Consider the following 21,490-nt stretch of genomic DNA (forward strand, 5'->3'; position numbering starts at 1 on the left):
AAGAATAATTAATACATTATAGGCCTTATTCAAAGTGGTATGACTTGTTGCTTATATTGAAACAAATCTGGTTTCCTAAACATCTTAGGGCTGACTGCAGGGTTTGGCAACATTTGTGCCAAAATACCTGCAACCTTGACTTGTAAGATGCTGATGTGTCAGGGGCAGAGAGTGAGGGAGCCTTAAGGGGCACAATCCTTGATACAAGGCCTGAGTGGTAAGCAAAATGCCTTCATGTGCCATGGTCTGGCACGCATGTGAGGGGGTTGCCTTACCACTGGCCTATTGCATTTGAGAAACTGTGTACAAAGGCATTTTAAAAGCAAGTTTTTAAAACTGGCAAGTTTGCACATCTGTCCAAACATTCTTGTTTTATATTTTCATTTGTATACTTTAATAAACATAAGGGGAAAAAAGAAGGTTTTCAGTATGTTTTCATATTGGGCTGTTGAAAAATCTGTTGTTAGTGCTTCATGATTTCATGCTCTTTTGCAGTTTTCCAAGCTGTGCACTTCTTTTCTCTCCCCCCCCACCCCAATATAACTGTTTTCACTTACTTACTTACTTTGGTAGATTTCCCACTTCTTTTCTTTAGCAAAGGAAAGCTTATTTTTATTGTTTTGTTTTTCCATCTACATGTTAACTCTCCTTACACAAGTTACAATGCCAACACATGCTTACATTCATTGTCTTTCAAGTTGAGAACATATCTATTATTTATCCTATAGCTCTGATTCAGCAGACACTCTTTTTTTAGTGAAATACCATTTTCCTGTCCTTCCACCAACAATCTCTTCTAGTTCTGCATATGTTGAGGATGCTAAAAGGTATATCCATATTTTTTCTGTTTATACATATTATGTCAGAAGTTGTCAGGCAGGGGTGGATCAAGGGGAGCGGGGTGCTGCACTGGTGCACTTGCACTCCACTTTGATTCCTGGTCCACCCAAAGTTTAAAACTAATATGCCTGGCAGTAGCAGTAGCAGCAGCATATCTAGTCAGGCTGTGCTAAGGTAGTCAGTTGACTTCATGGTTTAATCTACCTGATCCCTTCTAAACTCTTCATTCTATAGCTGTTAATGACCCTATCTTCTTTTTTAATGGTCTTGATGCTCCACAAATGATGCTATCCTTTATTCTGCAATTCTGCTCTCTGTTAGCTGCTCCTGGTAATGAAGCTCCTATTTTGCAGCCCTGCAGATTGGTTTTAACTCATTCCAATGAATTTGTAGTTGTTTTTGCTTCAATCTTAAACTGAATAATACAGTCCTAAGCCTCTAGCATGTTAGTAAAGCTTCTTTTTAACTGGAGAAAACCATGTGTTGTTTCGAAAGAGATGATGCACCTCACTATCTTATCTGCATACCTCTTTTTAAAATTCCAGATCCACACACTTCCAGGTATACATTTAGTTATTCAAAAGTAAATTCATAACAGGCTTATTTTTTCAGACTTATCGAAGCTCATCCTTATTTAGAACAAAACTATGTATTATTCTGTTTCTTAAGTTAGAGTTGAACTCTTCTTTTCTATAGTGATCTGGTTATCATCTCTTTTTTTCCCCTCTATGTATATCATATGCCTGGAACTATGTGACAATTGGTTTAGTTTATGCTAAAGTATATTATACTTTGTAATATTCTGTTGTCTTACTAAATAGATGAAAATTGCTTTTTTAAGGCTGCAGGTTTTTACAGGATCCTATAACAGATTTTTTGTAAGGTTCCCTTTGTAGAACTGAGAACTTGTATTTTATTTAATATTGTACTATATGTCCATAAACTTGTGTGTTAGATATCCAGTTACATGATGTCTTTACAATTTCAGTTCAGTGGTTAATTAATTTGTGTGTCCTTTAAGACCTGAGAGTATAAACACTTATAAAGAGGTCAGTAATAATACAATATAGCAGTAAGTTTTTAATTTTCTACTCAGTGTCTGTACATCTGTTGACATTTCTAGTCTGCCATACCTTATTCAGATAGATTTTCTAAGATGCAAAATGTTAAATTGCTTAAAGATGTAAGGGCTCTAAAATTTGAATCCACTGTTATTGCATGTCATATGTGATTTTAACCTTAAAATACAGCAGAAGTTCATGCTTAGTGAACATTGTCAAGTTGGAATGCTTGATAAAAGGTGTGATGTACTACCCTAAGTGAATCTCACTGGTACAATAAATTTGACTTTATATAATCATTTTGGTATTGCACCATCACTTCTCAGCCTTTTGGCTAAGATGACATGAAATGATGTAATAATTTTATTTAAAGTTCTTTTTATGTTGGATTTGATCTAAGGGGGAATGCATTAGAATTTTTATTACTGCATATAGACAGCAAAAGGTATTTATTCTTTGTTAGAGAAGAAAAATGGAATACTTACATTTGTATAAAATATAACTTATAGTCAAGGTTTTGTCTATTTTATTTAATATAAAATAATTTTTCATTATGTAATGATCTCCTTTTAAAGTATTTAAATACATATATAGTATAATATAGGATTTGGCATTACATACATGCTTCTGAAAAGTTGCTAGTGAAGGTTGGAAGTAGATATGTAGGTCTTGTAATAGATATTTTATATTTTTATTATAGAACATTTATCCCAGGTGCTACAATATAGGCCAGTCCTGCAAAGAACACTATATAGTCTGCTCTTCAGCAGAGAGCAGCTCTCCAGCAGACTATATAGTCCTGCTCTCTTAAGAATCCTTTCTAAGACTTCAATCCCATCCTATCTTCTATAGTTATTATAGTGTAAACATATTTCCATTACAGATGTACTAATGTTCAGTATTTTCAAACCTTTATACTTTTGTAATACATGTTTTTATCCATGTTAATACTTAAAAATCCATTCAATGGTTTTGAATTTACATGTGTGTAAAAAGGAAGAAGATTCTTTTAAGATGCTTCCATTTCACACCAAAATATATGCAAATGCCCTAATTGGACAGCCTTGTTTTTTGGTATTAAATAGTGCTCTTAATCACTTTGGCCATGCTGATTTGTTAATGGTACTGGTAGAAAACTGAGATTTACTAAATCTTGGGTCCTGATTCTGGTCTCATCATACTGGTTCAAATCAGTTGCAACTCCACAGATGTTAATAAAATCAACATAAGAAAGGCCTCAATATTTTCTTTGACTTCTGAAACATGGTGGGCACGGTAAAGTGCTGAGCCCCAGTGAAATCAATGAGAATTAAGGGTCTTGGGAGATACCTTCACTAGTATCCAGTCCACAGTGTTTTAGAGATATGGTTTTCAGAACATTTTTTATCTTCACTAGTATACTGAACATAGGTGAGTGGGGAAGGGCAATTTAAAAGGAAGAAACATCTCAAACATGAAGGGAAGGGAAATGATATTCCTGCACAGACAGAAAGGAAAGGTGAAAAACAGTGTACGAAAAACATGAAAACATGGAGAAAGGAGAAGAGCCAAGTGAGTATGCATGTTAGCTTTCTATACTTAGTCCTTAGAAAATATTTTCCATTTGTTAACACAAGGATTTATTTTTGCACAATTGAAGCTTTATTATCTTGGTTAACTATTGTACAACAGTCTGTCTATTAAAACACCATCAAGGTTACTTCTAAGTAAAGATTTTGTAAGTGACTTATGTGTAGACTATCTAGATCTCAAATTTTATTGACCCACAAGAAGTTATGCTTGTCCCACTGTCTTCTCAAAATTGGATCTTTTTAATAATTAAGTTGGATGAAAGTTCTGTTATATTTTATGTATTGTAGGTGCACCTACATAAACACTACAGTGTTGATTATCTGGAATAATAATTCTTGATAATCAGTACTTCCAGATAATCAAACACCACAGTATGAAGTGCTGAAAACTATACTTTAATTACTGTACTGGACAGTGAATATAGGCTGAGAAGTGAGAGATCAAGATTACTGACTGTGCCTTCATGAGTCAGAAAGTGATGGGGAAGGCTGAGGGAGGGTACATTACAGAACTTAAACTGGTTGACACAACATTTTTGTTGTTGTAAATACAAAACCTTTCAGTCAATCCACCTTCTGGATAATCAGCTCCTGGGTAATCAATGCTGTATTCTATATGTATTTACACTGTTTATTTCAGCTACTAGTAATCATTAATTGTCTTTTTCATATTGTAACCCATGATGGCAACAGGTCATGGGTCCAAGACGGCCTGAAGTTCTTTGTAAACACCTTTGCTACAGCTGAGTGCTTACAAATCATGAAGAGTATACGTAGCTAATAATGTTACATCCTTTCCCAAAAAGCAGTATGAAATACAAGTAGTAGTCTAATCCAGGGGAAAGTTTTTGATAACATAATGAGCTGACCAATTAAACCACTACTTGTGTCATTTGGAAGAATTTACAAAGAAACCGAGAAACTAAGAACCAGAAACGAAGCTAGGAATCCTGGGCACATCTACTAGCTTATCAACATCAATTTAAGTGATTTCAGCATAGTCATGTAATAACCAAATATAACCATAGAAAAGTAGATTTAGTTACTTTACCTTTAATTACAGGATAGACATCTGTGTAAGTAATTTTCATCCACAAACTGTAAAACATGAAAAAATAATAAAAGTAACTTAATCGATAAAACCTGTTAATTTATACGATTGGTTCAAATACCTACAGAATGATTACTGTACAGTAATAAGGTGTTAACAGCCAGTTTTCAGGGAAGTTGCATAACTTTTTAATTGATGCCACAATGAGTTTTTTGTACGAACAACAACGGACCTGAATTTAAACTTGCTTATTTTTAAATATAGAAATATACACCCCAATCCTTTTTTTTCCCATTCTGTTTCCTTTTCAGTGCACAGGAAACTGATCCTAACTGGCCAGCTGAAAATTTCCTTGGTGCAGGCAAGCCCTCAGCGTCTTCACAGCTGATATATAGAAACTTATCTGCAAACTGCCCCTTAGTGCACACTGCTATAGGAGAAAGTGAATGGAGCAGGGTGTACTTTTATTATGCCAGCTCACAACTGATTTACAGTTTTATGGAAATGCCAGTCATTAAAGGAGAACAGGATATAAACTGTATTAATAAATGTTGATGGGTCAGTGTTGGTACAGATGTACCCTAAGAAACTAGGAAGTGTAACTTGCTGTGTGACAGGTCCTGCCTCCCTCTTCCCTGAACACAGTGCATTGCTGGGTAGGAGAGAATCTATCTGTGTGATACATCCTCAAAGGCATACAGTAAAGATCCGAGGGCTAAAAAACTTACATGACCATATTCTTAGGAAAACAGTTATTTATATTTTCTCTATCTAATTGTTCATACTATAGGAGAAATCAAAGCAAAGCAGCCATGACTTATAGAAGTTCCTGTTAAACAAGTAATACTGTCTTATAAATTGTGCATATTGTTTTATTCTTGCATTAGAAAATTTTACATCCATTTTATATATAATTCTTAAGGTTATATACATTTTTCAGTGTAAATCATGGTCCAGGTAGGTCAGTGCTTAGATTTTAAAATATATTTAATTACATTCCAACTGACAAAGAAAGTGCTCACAAGATGCTTCCTGAGACATAATACCTCTCACTTTCCCTGTAGGTGTGTATCTTTGTCCCATGCTTCAGTGCAGACAAGGGTATAATTCAGTCTTACATATAAAATGGTACTTAATGAGCATGACAAATGTGCAGTCAGCTGGCTTACATACCAATTAAAATCAAAGTTATGTCTCAGGAAGCATCTTGTGAGCACTTTCTTTGGGGGAGCCTGACAGCACCTTACGGTATGGACAAACTTAAATTTAGAGCCATTTCAAAACGTTATGTATGGACAGGCTGGAAATAATACAAATGTAGTAGAACCCTTCCAAATTTAACCTTGGATGAAGCAGTGTTAAAGCTGGAGTGGTTTTGCTATGTTTGTCTCATTCCCGGTTTGTCCACATGTAACAATTAGAATGTAACAGCTAGTGCCCTTTTAAAATGGCTCCCAATACATGTGTGCATACCCCACACTGTATACCTAGGAGTTGTGACTATTTTCTTCTTTCCCATCCCCTTTTCAGTTATTTGTGTCTCAAACAGTCTTAGTACTTAACTTTTCCTGCAAGAACAGAATTTGTTTTTGAGTTTGATCTTGGTGTAGGAATTATGAGGGTAAATGGAGTCTTTCCTTGCAGTTTTTTTCCCTCTAGCTCTTGCTCCCACACAAAGAAATGGAAAACAGTGCTTATATTTAAAACAATCATATTTAAGTTAAAGTAGACAATTTAATTTAAATATAAAGGACTTAGATAATATAGTATTCCATACATTTTTTACAGTATGACTTGAATTATTATTAATATAATAAGTACTATGAAACATTGGTGGACCAGATGAATGGCATGAGACCTGACTATGGGTTGAATCGGGCCCTGGGGTCCTGGCATTGTGCCCTCCTGCCCCTGCGTGCCAGGATTGGGTGCTAAGGGCCAGGCATCATCTGCTTCAACACTCTCTGTGCCAGGGTTGGGTCCTGGGGGCCTGACACCACTCCTGCATGCCAGGATTGGATTCTAGTGGCCCAGTTAGCCCCTGCCCAGCCCTGTGTGCTGGGATCAGGGGGCCTGATCCAGTCTTCAGGGCTTGGGGATCACCAGGTGTCTGGAAATTTGGCAGTGAGGGAAGGTGGCACTGCTGCTGCTAAATTTTTGGACCTGTAGGGAGCTTTGTGATCCAGATGACATGGTGCTTCAGGACAGATCTGTCCCTTTGGCCGAAGATGGAACAACCCTGGTGTATGGTGATGGGCACACTTAAAATACCAAGGTAAAAAGGCTTCAAGAAAGGAGAGGTCTGGCTCATGCTAAATATACTTAGCAGAAAGCAGTAGTGTTCATAACTAGTTGATAACTAGTTGACATATCTATCTGTTGACAGGATTTAACTGGTTTTGGCTCCTTGGACATTTTTGTGCAGTTCAGCTTGGTAAATGGAAGTAATGTACAATAATACAAACTGTTTTGAAGCTCAAACTGACTGTAGGAATAGAATCAGGTAAGTCAATTAGTACTTTTTTCTGTTCAGAGTAGAAAGATTTGCAAATATGCTGCTTCTTAAATTACTTTGATTTAATTCAAACATTGTTTTCTGTTAATGAATAAATGCAATTTAAAGATATGTTACATGGACAGTAAATACATAATTAACTGGTTTCAGTTCATGACATTTAGATAGAAAGGTATTCAGGTAGTGACACAACCTTCTAAGCCTCACCTGTTTTCACAGTACATCTACTGGAAATCATGCTGAACAATTTCCCCAGGGTTTTCATTTTGTGGGATACTAAGAAATGTATTCAGTTTTATTATTATAAATGAGTGTAGATAATGGTAGACTGCTTAATTCATAGTTTCATAGTTTCATAGTTTGTAGGGTTGGAAGGGACCTGAGCAGATCATCTAGTCCGACGCCCTGCCATGGCAGGAAAGAATACTGGGGTCAAATGATCCCAGCAAGATGTTCATCTAACCTCCACATTCAAAGTGTGCAACTTAAAAGAGAAATAATTATAAAACAATTAAGGGGTAATAACTGATCTTAACTTGTTTCTGAAGGACACTTTCATTTTTGAAAGTGCATCCAGTGAGACATTGGCTCAAATAATCGAATATTCTTGCTTATTCAATGATTACCTTTACTGTATAGTGAAAACATAAATTAGAAAAGTGCCATTCATATTGTCATGAGTTCATAAAGTATTATAAAAAATCACTGACATATTTCAAAGTATTTGGACATGAATGAAAATGAAAAAAGTATTACATTTTTCTTGGGTTAATTTTTAAATATATTCCTCCATCACAGTGTTTCTCAACCTTTTAAGTAGCAACTACCCCCGAAATTTTAATAAGTACCCCAACACTCAGTTTTCCAGAGGATTTTATATTTACAGACTAATGTGCACCATATGTTGGAAGAAGGGCTGTATATATAAGGTTGTGATATGACAGATGTCTGATCTGGTGTGGGTAGGGTTGCCACCTTTTACACCAGGGACGCACAACTCGAGTATGTACCTGTGTTAGAGATGATATTGGCCAAAGCTAGGAGGGCTGAACCCATGCCATATTATTACTGGGGAATTTAAAGCACTGCGCAGTGCATGGTGTATCAAATTTTTTGCCATAGTTTTGAGAGGAGGAAAGGGTAAGAGAGAGAGGAAAAGAGGGTGAAAGAGAGAGAGAAGAAAAAAAAAGGAAAAGAGGGTGAGAGAGAGAGAGTGTTGGGGTATCTGTGTACCCCCTGCCGGTGTCTCGCATACCACCAGGGGTATGTGTATCACAGGTTGAGAAAATATATTCCATCAGACATCCAGAAGGGACTGTTTCCCCTTCCTTAGCTTTAGCAAATCCATCTACTAAAATATACATCAACATCAACATTTAATTAAAGGCTTAAAATGAATTTTGTAATTCTAATATACTAGTGAACACATGCACACTAAGTTAGCTTAAAAAGTAATGGTTTTAAATTCTCAAAATTACTCACTTGTGCATTATGTCAGGTATTTAATTTAAATAGTGGCACTTTTCCCTGAGGCCTTCCATTGGCACTTGGAGTGATACATGTCTGCTTCCTTATCCAGACTGAGGGGAATTGTTCTACCTTCTGATATATAAAAGTTTGAAGACCTTTTTTCTTTGATATTGATATTATTGTTTTTGTATTATATCACTACAATACTATCATAGTGAAGAGAGAGTAGCAGAATATGGCACTCTTATAAATGTTATTTCCACTGAAATGTCCAGATCATTGTTTGCAGAGGAGTGTGGTGGATCACTTACCTAACCAACTTGCAATTTGGTAGTACTTATAAAATAAAACCAAATGTTGAAGATATAGCATAAACAACTATAATATTTTAGTTTAAATAAAATAATATAGCATTAGGGCCAGATCCAAACTGATCTTCTAAGTACCTTTACTCAGGTACCACAACCCCTACACTTTAGGCCTCTTGTACATTGAATGAAGACTCTTGGGGTGCCTATACACGTACTCTGATGCATTCCGATTAGTGCATTCTAATTAGAATGCTCCAGCATGCTGCAGCGTCTCATGTATTCAGTGTCCCACATTTCAAAATAGTGGCAGGGGCATTTTAACTAAAACTTATTGAATGAGCTTTAGTTAAAGCACCCTTGTGGCCATTTTGAAATACGGGATGTGGAAGACAAGAGACATTGTGGAGATTTAATTAGAGTGCCCCCCACCCGCAACCCTGGACCATGTGAATAGGCTCCCTTAGTGCTTCCCAAATGCTATCCGATAGCCTCATTGCTCAGCAGGGAGACACCTTCAGCTAACCAATAGGAAAAGGGAAACTAAAAGGTTTGCATAAACTTCCACTCCTTCTTAGCGTGTAAGTATTTATCTTAGGGCTGTAATGAAAGCATTTCCTTTACTTTGTCTTAAAATTCAGGTTGCTTAGAGGAGAGGCACCTACCTTGAGCCAGAATATCTAAATGATAGCAGCACTAAGATTAGTATAAAGCACATTTCCCATTCACTCCTGAACATAGATGGTAGCACTACCTACCTTTTGCCCAGGACTTAGTGATAGGAGCACATAGGTACGTAAGTAAGAGAGTTGGGTTCTAGGTCCTCTTCATCCTAAGGCAATTCAAACCCCCAACTCCGTTTTCAGGACGGTGCCTACTATGTTCAACTGGATGAGAGACTATTCCCCCTGCCTATTGACGTGAGGCCTCTGGACAGCTAAGAGTGCAAGATTGATGGCACCAGAAGGAAGGCAAATTAAAAGGAGCGTTACTGTATAGGTTAATAGTTATACTACACTGCTAGGATATAGTAAGTTCTGGATTCTGACTCCTGATGCTAGAACTACTTATACATTTTGTTAGTCACTGGTTAAAAGCCGGAAATACTGGCAATAGGAATCAGAAGAGGGAGATATAGGTTTTCACCCAATCAAGCTGAAATAGGCCTAAAACCCAGATTTGTCACTTCCAGAATGAGTGATCTTGCCATGAAGATATTAGGCAAAAAGTGGGCAACACTACCCCTGCCTCTTCTGGTTATATTTTTTAAAGGCCTGCATGCATGCTGTCAACCCCAAACAACTGGTAAGTGCTCTGTCCAACCCTAAGGAATTTAGGCATCTTCACACTGATTTGGATTAGAACAGAATCTAGGTGAAGAGTGAGGCAGACATTAGATTGCTTCTAGCATGTGGAATATCACAATTCTAAGTGCCTAGGGAGTTTTTCAGGCCAAAATGGAGGCAGTTAATTAATATAGGCCAGTGGTTCTCAACCTTTCTAGACTCAAGGCACGCCTCTAAAATTTTTCTGAATTTAGTGGCACCCTGTTTTAAAAATTATATAAAGATATTATAAATATTGCAATATAAACAAAATTATATTATTAATATGTTATTAATATTGAGCCTGGGGCCATAAGACAATGTGCTGGGGTGCACATGCCATATGTAGGGAGCACTGAAATGGTGAGAGGGATAGGAGGTGGTCAAAAGGACCACACAAGACCCAGAAAGGGGAAGAGGGCAGGCCAAGGTGGTGTTGTGCCCTGGTCACTGACACTGTTGCTGTGGCAGGTGGAACTGTGCCATTCTCTTCTTGTACAGCCAGATCACGAAGCAGCTGTAGAAGCAGGAATATGTAATGGAGACATCTTTCTGCTGCAGCTACCTCTCAGTTTGGTTCCAGCATGCCTACTGAAAACAGAGAAGCACAGGACAGTTTCACCCTGTTGTGGTGGTGGTGTCATCATTGTAACACCTGTGTCAGGTTCTTGAGAGATCCCACTGATCTAGGGATTTAAGTAGCTGTTGAGCAAGGTTAATTACGTTATGACTTAGGGAGCAGTTCCAATTAATTTTCAGTGGAATTACTCAGTGTGTAAGGTACTGCTCAGCATAAATCAGGATGGCAGAATCTGGCCTGCAATTTCTAAAACTAAAAGTGCTTAAATTCTACCTACCTAAGTATTGTTTGGTGCCTACAAGATTGATTTGGATTTGGCTTTTCATCTTTACACTATAAATAATATTAAAGCCTTTTTGACCTTCACAGTTCACTTTATGAAAGTGGAATATTTAAAAAAAATGTCAACCAGAAAATTCTGACCCACTCAACGATTAATTTTTTTTCCTCCTACTGCACTAGACTATTCTTGGTTCCTACTGATTGTTTTATTTCCTGTCTCCTCCTTCTCAGTCTTTTTCTCTTGTTCCCTTGACTTCATCTTAGTGCCTTGCCTTGTACCATTATTGCCATATTTCCTTTTCCCTCATTCTTTTGTTTTAGTATTGATTTATCCTCCTTTCCTGTATATATATTCATGTGTCTGAAATGCTGCTTTCAGCCTTTTAAATTATATTCAAGTGTGTTTTCATCACTGCTAGCTACAGAGTGTGCCTTTTTGATGGCATTTCCAGTATAACATATAATAAATTCATGCATATCAATAGCAAGAATTTATCTCTAAGCTTTTATGTCACATGTATCACCATGATATTAGAGTGCCTTGCATTCAGTCAGAGATTAATTTTACTCCCAAAACTGAAATATATCTTAGTTACCAGTGTAATAGTGATGACTTGCACCGGTAGTCTCTGAAATATTTATATAAACTTATTTAAAGAGGAATAAAATAATGTGATCGGTACAGAAGTACTAAAAGGGATATCTGATGGTATTCCTGTACTGAAGATTTTTTTTTAAATGGCTTGGCAGTTAAAAGAAGATAGTATTTGAAAACAGACTAAAAAGAAACACTAATAAAAGCAGAATACTGTTAATCTATTGATGTCAATTTCAATAGTTAAAGCAACAGATAAAATACATGGTAGGTATACAGCAGCATAATGCAAAAGCAGAAGATTTTGGCAAGCCATGGTTTGCTAAAACAACAATACATATAAAAATTTAAATTTTGTGGTAATATGTAGATATTATGTATCTTGTTATCCTGTGCTAACTGTTCATTTAGGTCATTTCAGTTCTTTAGTACTGAGATACTGCCATAAACACCATTTAAAATTTAAGATACATGGAATTTGCACAAGTAGTCTACAGAACTTTTCTGTTATGCACATTCTGGATCTGCAAAATGCTAATATATCCATTTCTATAATAACAATGTAATTGTGACTAATTAGAATATTGGAAGTGTTGCTCAGGATTTCATTTGTGCTGGCTGAAAATGAAGTGTAATAGCAGCAGACCTATGACTGGTATTAGTGCTGATTAAAGAAGCAGCTGTGTTTCCAGTTTCACTTGCTGACTAAGGAAATGGCATTACACTTAAGAAATAGGAGGGAAGGCTTGGAATCTCTGTCTAATACAGCGAGTAGTATGGTGAGTTCACATACAGTGCAGTAGCAGCAATGATTATATTTTTGTTAGAATTAGTTGTAGTTGATTCATTCCATCATGAAAAATGAGTCATATGGAAATTATCCACAGAATAATGCATGATAGGGTTCAAAGACTGAATTACAAAATTTGTTAGGTCCATATGGGCTATATCTTCAACGAGTGTAAATTGGCATGGATTAAGTTACCACTGATTTACACCAGCTGAGGATCTGATTCTATTTATTTTCTGGTTAATATTGCACCAGATTATATCATCCTTGCTCCTGTGGAGTAAAACTGGACTTGGGGAGCTGTTCCAATTAATTTTCAGTGGAATTACTCAGTGTGTAAGGTACTGCTCAGCATAAATCAGGATGGCAGAATCTGGCCTGCAACTTCCAGAGAATAACAAACATAGCAAAGAATAGTTCAAGAAACAAACACATATAAAGAAGCCCTGGTTTAAATTTACTTTATTATTACACATTCAGCAATATCATTAATGTTCTTAACTAATGATAAAAAGTTAAAAAAGAAACATTTACAATTTGAAAATAATAAGAATACATCATCTATTTTAGAACTACCATTTTACCTTACTTCATTTGACAACTTTACGAAAGGTTACATTCTCAATAAAGATAATTAAATAGGGAGTCTGAATGTCTGTTTTCTTTGAAGAAAAGAAAAGGGGCAAAGTATATCTGGAAAATATTTAACAAAATAGGAGTGATTCATCATCAACTGCTGAATGAATGTAAACATGGGGAAAAGTTTATAAGAGCAAACATGAAGTCAAATGAATATTGGTACACTGAGATGATTGTGGGAACACATTCTCCCTAAGGGCTGGAACATCCTAAGGGAAGTAATCAGGCAAAATTAGAGGTTTCTGTTCATAAATGTAGTTTTTGATTTCAGGCCTGATCCTGACCAGTCCTGTGTAACCAAAATTGCATTGAATGCCCTTTCTTTGCATTGCAGACATGACTGGGTAAGACACAACTAGAATATATCTGCGAGAGGACAGATCAGGTGAAGGAAACAAAATTAATGAAAAAACAATGTGTGCAAGTATTGAAAGAGATGGCTGAGGCAAAAACAGTAATTTCACAGACTGAAATGATGGATGCAAAAACCCTAGGGAACTTAGTGATGTATGCATTTTATAGTAATTACTCTGTGATTTGCGAAAAAGGCTAGTTAGGGATCTGATAGCAAGTAGATGAAAATGTAAAAATAATGAATCAATTTTAATTATATTAAAAACAATGTGAAGTTTGTTAAAATAGGCTACACGAGGGCAGTTTCTTGTAGGATTACAAGAACATTAAGAAGCAATGAGGGTCAAAGCAGTCCTATGATATTGTCTAATGAAGAATAAATAAAAGCTCTGAAATGAGGAAATTTAGAAGCTGGTGATCATGAACACACAATACTTTGGTGCAAGAAATGAGATAAAGAAGTGTGTCATTATAGATGGAAAGGTGGTAGAAGGAAAGGTTGGAGAATGTAAAGAATACTATTGGAAGCCCTGGTCCAGTGGTAGCACTGCAACAAATATGAATAAGATTTTTTTAAAATACAAAATGTTGGAAGATGGTTAGTGAAAAAAGTAGAACAAATAAAATTGTAAGAATAGAATAAGAAGTAAAAAAGAACAGTTTGAAAAAATTACATTTAAACTTGTCAGAGAATGGAGGAGATATATAGCCCAACGAACTATTCAGAAGAAGCTGATGCTATTTGGGGAAGCCTAATACACCTTATTAACATACTAAATTAAAGAACTATATTAAAGCATATACATAAAATTTTAAAAAGTAACCTCTAGAAAACAAAATGAGCTTGTACAGTTCTCTAAATTACCAAAACTGCTTTCCCCCCCTTTGTTTGTAGTAGTGTATACAGTCTAAAAAGAATCAAGAAGCAAATCATTTATTTAAAAAAGTTATATGTCCCGTACATAAAAGGGTAGTTCAGAAAGAGATTGAAAAGTATCTGATGAAACTAAGAGTTGGGTTCCCAAAATTATAAAGGGTCACAAGCAGCTTCTTTACTGCCCCTCCACTAAGTCTAAATATCTTTGAATCTGTAGATTTGGATCAAATGCAATTGCATTTCAAAAGAATGAATGGAAGATTCAGAATCTCTGAAAAGAAGAAATAGATTATGTGTTATCTCCCTAATGGAAGGAATTTTAAAGGAATTCAGCAACTCAAGTTGATCAGTATTCTTTTCAAAATAAAAAAGTTATGATGAAAAAGTTAGCATATGAATGTTTGGGTGAAATAGATCTAATAAATTATTAAAAGTCAGAAGGATTCCACCTACATGGAGCCAGCTACAAGATGAGGCCTAAGATGCATGTGACATATGAGGCCTGTTTGCATGTGGCATATTGGTCATGGGTGTTTTGACTATAAAATAATAGTAAAGTGTTAGCACTTGAGCACTGATATAAAAAATGCCCTTTTCCAGTATATTTTATACACTGCATACTACTCCATATTTCTATGGTTTTTAAAAAAAGAGTGTATAGTACTGCAATTCTGTTATTGATATAACTCTGTTTCAGTTTGACAGTCTTCCAGCATGTGGTAAAATTATTACTACCTTTCAGGTCATAGTTTGACTTAGTGTGGTTACTGGTTATCTTACCAGCCCTTCTTTTTTTTCATGGGTTATAGGAAGTTCTGTTTAGGCTATATGAGAAGTATGAGTGGATCCAGGATTTACTAAAGGGGGTGGGGGTCACACCACCCTTCAAATTATGGGGGTGTTGAGAGTGAGGTGTTGTTGCCCCTGGGTTGGTGGAGGATATTGGGGAGCTGGTCAGGAAGCAGGTGCACCAAGGAGGGAGGGAACCTGCTCCCTGTCCCTTACCTTGCTGCTGTTGCCCCTGATTCACCTGGGGTCATGGGAGACCAGAGCCACTCCTGTCCCACTCCAACTGGGGTTTTGGGGAGTGACTGGAGACTTGGGCTCAGCCAACGACAGTGGCAGCAGCATGCAGTTTCCTCCTACCAACCCCACCTTTCTGCCTGTTTCCCCTCCCCTACAGGTGTCCCCTGCTGGTGGGGAGCAGGTGCTGGAAGGAGGAACCTGTGTTCCACTGCTGTCCCTAGCTGAGTCCAGCCTTCCACACAGCTGCTCCTTGCAGCATGGGGTGGGAGTGGCTCTCAGGCCTTCCCTATGTCTGAGTTAGCTGGGGGGCAGTGACAGCACATGGGTTCTTTCTTCCAGAACCTGCTCCTGGCCAGTGCGGGACACCTGCAGGGAAGGGGTGAGCAGGGAGCAGGTGCTGGAAGAAGGAATCTGTGTGCTGCCTCTATTCCCATGCTGCTGCAGTCCAGGGCAGAAATGTAAACACACCCTAAATATAAACTAGTGGTTCTCAGCCAGAGTTCCAGGGCATCCCAGAATGCTGCCAGATCCTTTGAAGGGTGCAGTGAGCTATGAGGGGATAAGCAAGATGTGACCAAGTAAGCAGATAAGCTAAGTAGATAAACACAGACTCAAGCTTGTCCCTGCCTGAATGATCTTCCATCCTCTATGCCCAGCTCCTTTGCAAGGGGGCAAGCACTTTAATATATCAGTTAGTCTTTCTTAATTTGGGTGCCACTCAATTTACAAAAGTTATGGAGTGGTGCCTCGAGCCAAAAAAGGTTGAGAACTACTGCTATAGACAGTTAGGTCTGAAATGTTCATGATGTACAAATAGTGGGGAAAAATAAAATGTGAAGGAAGGCAAAAAATATGGAAACAGTACATATGAGAAAGAGCTGAAGTTCTTAAATTAGTACATTTATCTAATATACAAATGAGAGGACTGATGATGCTGTATATTCAGAGTTAATATATAAAGGTAGGAAAAGATTTATTCACAATGTCAGAATATTGGATACCATGAAGAAATATCTTGATGTCCCAGAAAGAAAAATTAAGGTTAGACATTAGGAAACAGTTCTTCCTGATAAATAGAACTGACAATTGAAAGTAAAGGCACTATACTAACAGATATTTAAAAGTATACTAGATAAGGCATTAAGAAGAATGATATCGGTAAAGAAATAGTTCTGCAAATATGCAGGGGTTCTGGCTGGATAAACTAAGTGGCTGTTTCTGGCTTCACTATTTGTGGACTGTTACTCCTCGTCAACCATATGTGCAACTCAATGGGGAGCTCTGGGGAGAAAATCTTTCCTATGGTATGGACCTATGATGCTTCTAGTGATTAATTTTGGCTTCAGAATATTTATGGCACTACATATAAAAGTAGCAACAGATTCTACGAAAATGTGGAAAAATAGTAACCAAAGATATAAGAAACTAGTATTTTACCCATGTAATTTGGTTAAGAGAAAAACATGACATATTTGTCAAAGATTATAATACTATTTATTTAGTTGAACATTATTAAAATACATATATTTATTTGGTCTTTGCTATACTGTTAAACTTGTGCTGTGAAGAAAAAAGTGTGTATTTATTATAAAAAACAACTATTATGACCTCACCAATATAAACTTAGAAAATTATGACAGCCTAACAGCAAGAAAATTATGACAGCCTAACAGCAAATATTTTATTTGTCTACTTCCTTCAGGATATTGGTCTGGTTACTCTAAACTTGCTTGAAAATGCCAATACACTGTAGTTCCTGTTTTAGGAAAAAATAATCATTTCTTAAGTTGCAGAGGAAGAGATTCTAAAAAAATAGGAGTTATTGCAGACAATACAGATAAGAATACTTAAAGCAAGCTGCTGGAGTATGAAGCAGGACTTTGCATTAGAAAACACTTGAGCATATCAGAGGCCTGAAAATATTAATTAGGAAACTGTATTTCTAAATCTTCTGTTAAAGAATATATATATTTTTAGATAAAGAAACATCGGACAGTTGAACAGGTTGAGTGTGATAGACTGCCAACAGCACAGAGGTTTCTTATTTTACACAGAAAGGGAATTAAGGGCTTGATTCATTGCATATTGAAATCAATACAAACTCTCATTGACTTAATTGGCATTGGATCAGGTCCTATATGAATTTATATGAATGACAGGCCTTGATTGCTAACAAGAAGCCAGCCAGGACAATATGTACTTAACGAAAAACAAGGCAGAATTAAGGAAAGGATTGCAGCTAGATACCACGGTGTTTGCATACTTTATAGATGGATAGATTGATTAGCGGGGATCCTGGTTTTCTCTGATGTGTAAAAAAAAGCCACAACCCAATTTTCAGTTAAAAAAGTAACCCCAAATCCACATTTTTCTGTGGATATATATATTTATAGAGTGGTGTTTTATTTGGGAAAATGTGGATTTGGGGTTACCTTTTTTAAACTGAAAATTAGTGATTTTTTGAAGTCAGAGAAAACCAGGATCCCTGTTGATTATCTTAGCTAGAACTAGCAGATTTTAAGATGACATTATGCAGCTAGCCTGTGACTAGATTGTATTTATATTAGAAAGCAAAACTAAACTGCAGAAGCCACTTATTAGAAAATGTTTCTGTACATAATTGTGGGTAGAGTGGCATGATCTGTGTAAATGAAGAGGTGCTGAGAGGCAGAAAATCTGGACTAGGTGTAGTTTTAAACCAGTGCTCAGCAAGTTATGTGAAATGTGGAGTTTGAAGACTCCTATGACTGCTTCTCTAATTTGTGTTGTAGTGGATTAAGCAATGGAGGTCTCAGAAGATTTGATCAGACACTTAAGATCCATAGAAGTCACGGTCACATTAGTTTATGTTTACTGGAAGTTTTTACGGTATTTGCAGGAAATAATTTGTTGATTCTTGGAGAAAACTATCTTTGCTTAAGAGAGCATGTAAAAATAGAGAAGACTACTTTTAACACAGGAATCTGAAACGAATATCAAGGAAGATCACCACTGTAACATTTGGTTCAGTTCTTGGCATCTTATCATCTTGAATCCTTTGTTCAGACTTTTCTTATATTGGTGCAAAATACTCCTGTCTTTACTTGAACAAAGCTCCTATTGAAAATAATGCACGGATTGGAAAATACTTATCAACTTGTGATTATATTATAATGATCTGAGAAGACTCTGGAGCATGCTCTGTCCTTTAATGTGCCACATCTATCTCAGTAAAGCTAAGAATCACTTGGGAACACACAATTATTTCATCTTAGACAGTAGAGACAAGGGGTAGGGTTTTGAGTCAAACCTTCCTTTTTTCCCCTTTGTAGTGGATGATTGCCTTGCCTGCACTAAGTATTCTCCTTTAAATCAATGACCTAGGGAATAAGGGTATCCTAATTTGGCCCTTAATCCTTAAAACAGGATAGGCATCATTGCACAATAGTTTGAGCATTTTTTGTTTAATTCTTAAACTTTCTAATTAGCAGAAAAAATACAGACTAATAAAACGTTTGAAAAAAAATATTAGTAAGTTACATTATGGAAAGACTTCAAGCATATGTCCTAACACATGAATGTATGGAGCTAAGCCTATTCATATTTTGTCTATTGGCTACAGCAGTGGAGGGATACTGAATGTATGGACTAATGTATCTCATCCACAGTTACCTTTATAAGAAAGCACTAATGTTAGTTAAGTATTTTTATAACTGAAATGCAGTGACATCGTTGTATTACCCCCTCAATGATTTGGCAATACCAATTATAGGGATGTCTTGCTACCCTCGAAAAAATTGTCATTAACTCTAATTAAAATCACTTCAGACCTGTGCATGTGCACAGGAATTGTAATTCAAGCATGAGATTTCTAGTGAGGACATCTGGGTTCTATACTTGGTCCTAGTATGGACTTTCTGGGTAACTGCATAAACTATGTAGGCTTGTGCACTAACTGGGATATTTCTGATAATGCCCCATGCTGCAAACCCAGAAACAGGGTGGTGAGGCTGCTCTGAAGTGTCCCTCTGTGGCTGCTTTCATGACCTCCATCTCAGTCATGTTTGATAGTGGCTTTTGAGGATTCCAGGATCAGCCTTGCTGGAACATTACCAGGTTTGGAGTGTGCAAGCAGGGATGGTTGGGCAGGGACACACTTGGGAATGTTCTGTCTGGGGCATGCTGCTACTATGTTATAGACATATTCAGAATCACTCTGCGCCTTAGTTTCCTCATCAGTAGTAGATGTGATAACTGTGGTTCCTGGCTGCCATTTCAAGGGTTTTTATGAGGTTGTATTTATAAAGTGCTTTGGAAGATCCAAAGTACTATTAATAAAAGGGAGCCAAAAAAAGACTGTTCAATGTTCAGGGAGGCAAGAAAAACACTTAGAAGAAAAGTTGTTAAACTTTGTATACTTAGAGAAAAGTAAATATGTTCTGCTAATATAACCATAGACATGAATATGAAAATGGAAAAAATATTTTTGTTATTTCAAGAATATAGATCTATTGTATGTAATAAGCCTCAGAATACCACTACATTTAATGCAGAATTTAAATATTCTAATTTAAAAAAATGAAGCAAAAGAACACGCATGCAAAGTGATACACTAAGTCAGTAAATGACAAAGTTAAATTGTTACATATCTGTACTGAACAAAGTAAAGGCCAAAAAAAAATATGGTTTGGTCATAAAAAAGGATGAGTCCAGATGACAACAAGAATGAGAGGCTTAAAAACATGACCTACGAGGAAAGGTTGAAGGAACTGTGTTTGATCTTGGAAAGAGAAGACTAAGGGGAGAGAGAAAAAGTTGCTGTAGAGGACAAATCAATTGTTCACAGGGGCAGGACAGGAAGAAATCAGCTTAATTTGCTGCAAAGAATTAGGTTAGATATTTTGGTGAAACACTGAATACAGTAGGTAGGGATGTTGTGGAATCTCTTTCACTGGAGTGTTTTAAGTGTGGTTAGACAAATGGCTGTGAGGGATGGTCTAGGTATACTTGATCTTGCCTCAATGCAGGGGATGGTCTAGACTAGAACAAGGCTCGCCAGCCTTTTGCCAGTAAGGGCTGGAGCTCATGACCAAGCCATGGCTGAGATCTAGAAGTCTCTGCCTCCTGGAATGGCCAGTTGGCTACACTCTCCCTTGCAAGAGAGGCACAGAGGCAGTGGAACAACAGGATTGGACCTTCACAGGCCACAGTGGACCTTTTCTGGCCCATGGGTCACAAGTTGCTGAATCCTGATCTGAAAGATAATTTGAAATCCCTTCCAGCAGTAGATATCTGTGATTCTATGATGAGGAAAGTGAAATCAATACTGAAAAACCTAAAAAAAAGAAATTCTAAATTACATATTTAAACACCAAAAACAGTAAACTGAAAACCAGCAAGAAATGTTGGTAGAATCAGAACAGGCTCCAGTAGAATGGATACATCAGTGGTTCTCAAGCAGGGGCTGCGCAAATCTGCCAGGGGTGCCACGATGCCAGTGCTGCCACTGTGGGGAGAAACTGCCCCACACAACTCAGGTTCCCACACGCATGTCAAAGTCAAACTAGGAAGGGCTGCAGAAGCAGCAGCATGCATGCCTGCACAATGTAATGCAGGAAGGCATGCCTCTGCTGCAGCCGCTTATCAGTTTGACTCCAGCATGCCTCCTGAAAACCAAGCCTATGGCGGCTGTGGCAGTAACTGTGCCACAGCACCTCTTGACCTGCTGTCTTCCCTCTCCCAGGCCTTGTGTCCTTTGTCCCACCCCCTACTCTTCCTACCTCCTCAATACTTCCCAGGTGCTGCAGGCATAGCCCAGCATCTTGCTCCTGCCACCTGGGTGTCTAGGGTGTCTGTTAGGGACCCAAGGCCCTAACAGGATGGATTGCCTTAAGTAACTATGAGAAGAACTTGCCCCAGTGGTTGCCACTCCACAGCAGTGACCTAGAGCCATCTGTGGGGACCCCACTATTGTGTTGGGAGCAGACATATGGTGGGGCAAGCAGAGTTTGGGGAGCACTCCCTGCCAGCAGCCTGAAGAGGTGTATTTAATTGTGTGTATATAATTAATTAATAGCATTAATTAATAGCATAATAATAATGTTTATATTATAATGTAATATATATTTAAATGGGGTGTCACTAAATTCTGAAAAGTTTTGGATGGGTGCCTTGTGTCTCAAAAGGTATTGGTCTATGTGCTTGAAAGTTATACCCTGGCTCATTAG

General features: G+C 37.2%; 2 long non-coding RNA genes across 3 annotated transcripts in view; one reads left to right on the forward strand and one right to left on the reverse strand.

Moving 5' to 3' along the window:
• The window catches only part of LOC109306544, a 90,720-nt gene that overhangs the window by 44,187 nt on the left and 25,043 nt on the right, over positions 1-21,490 (reverse strand). For both annotated transcript variants that reach the window (XR_002100033.1, XR_002100034.1), the window contains exon 2: positions 4,524-4,570. This is a non-coding gene — a long non-coding RNA (uncharacterized LOC109306544). The remainder of the gene's footprint in view (positions 1-4,523; positions 4,571-21,490) is intronic.
• LOC109306543 overlaps positions 1-21,490 on the forward strand; it is a 66,801-nt gene that overhangs the window by 14,568 nt on the left and 30,743 nt on the right. The gene's annotated exons all lie outside the window — the stretch shown is intronic.

The sequence above is a fragment of the Crocodylus porosus genome, unplaced genomic scaffold (genome assembly GCF_001723895.1).
Source record: "Crocodylus porosus isolate Cpor-Errol unplaced genomic scaffold, CroPor_comp1, whole genome shotgun sequence".
Lineage (NCBI taxonomy): Eukaryota > Metazoa > Chordata > Crocodylia > Crocodylidae > Crocodylus > Crocodylus porosus.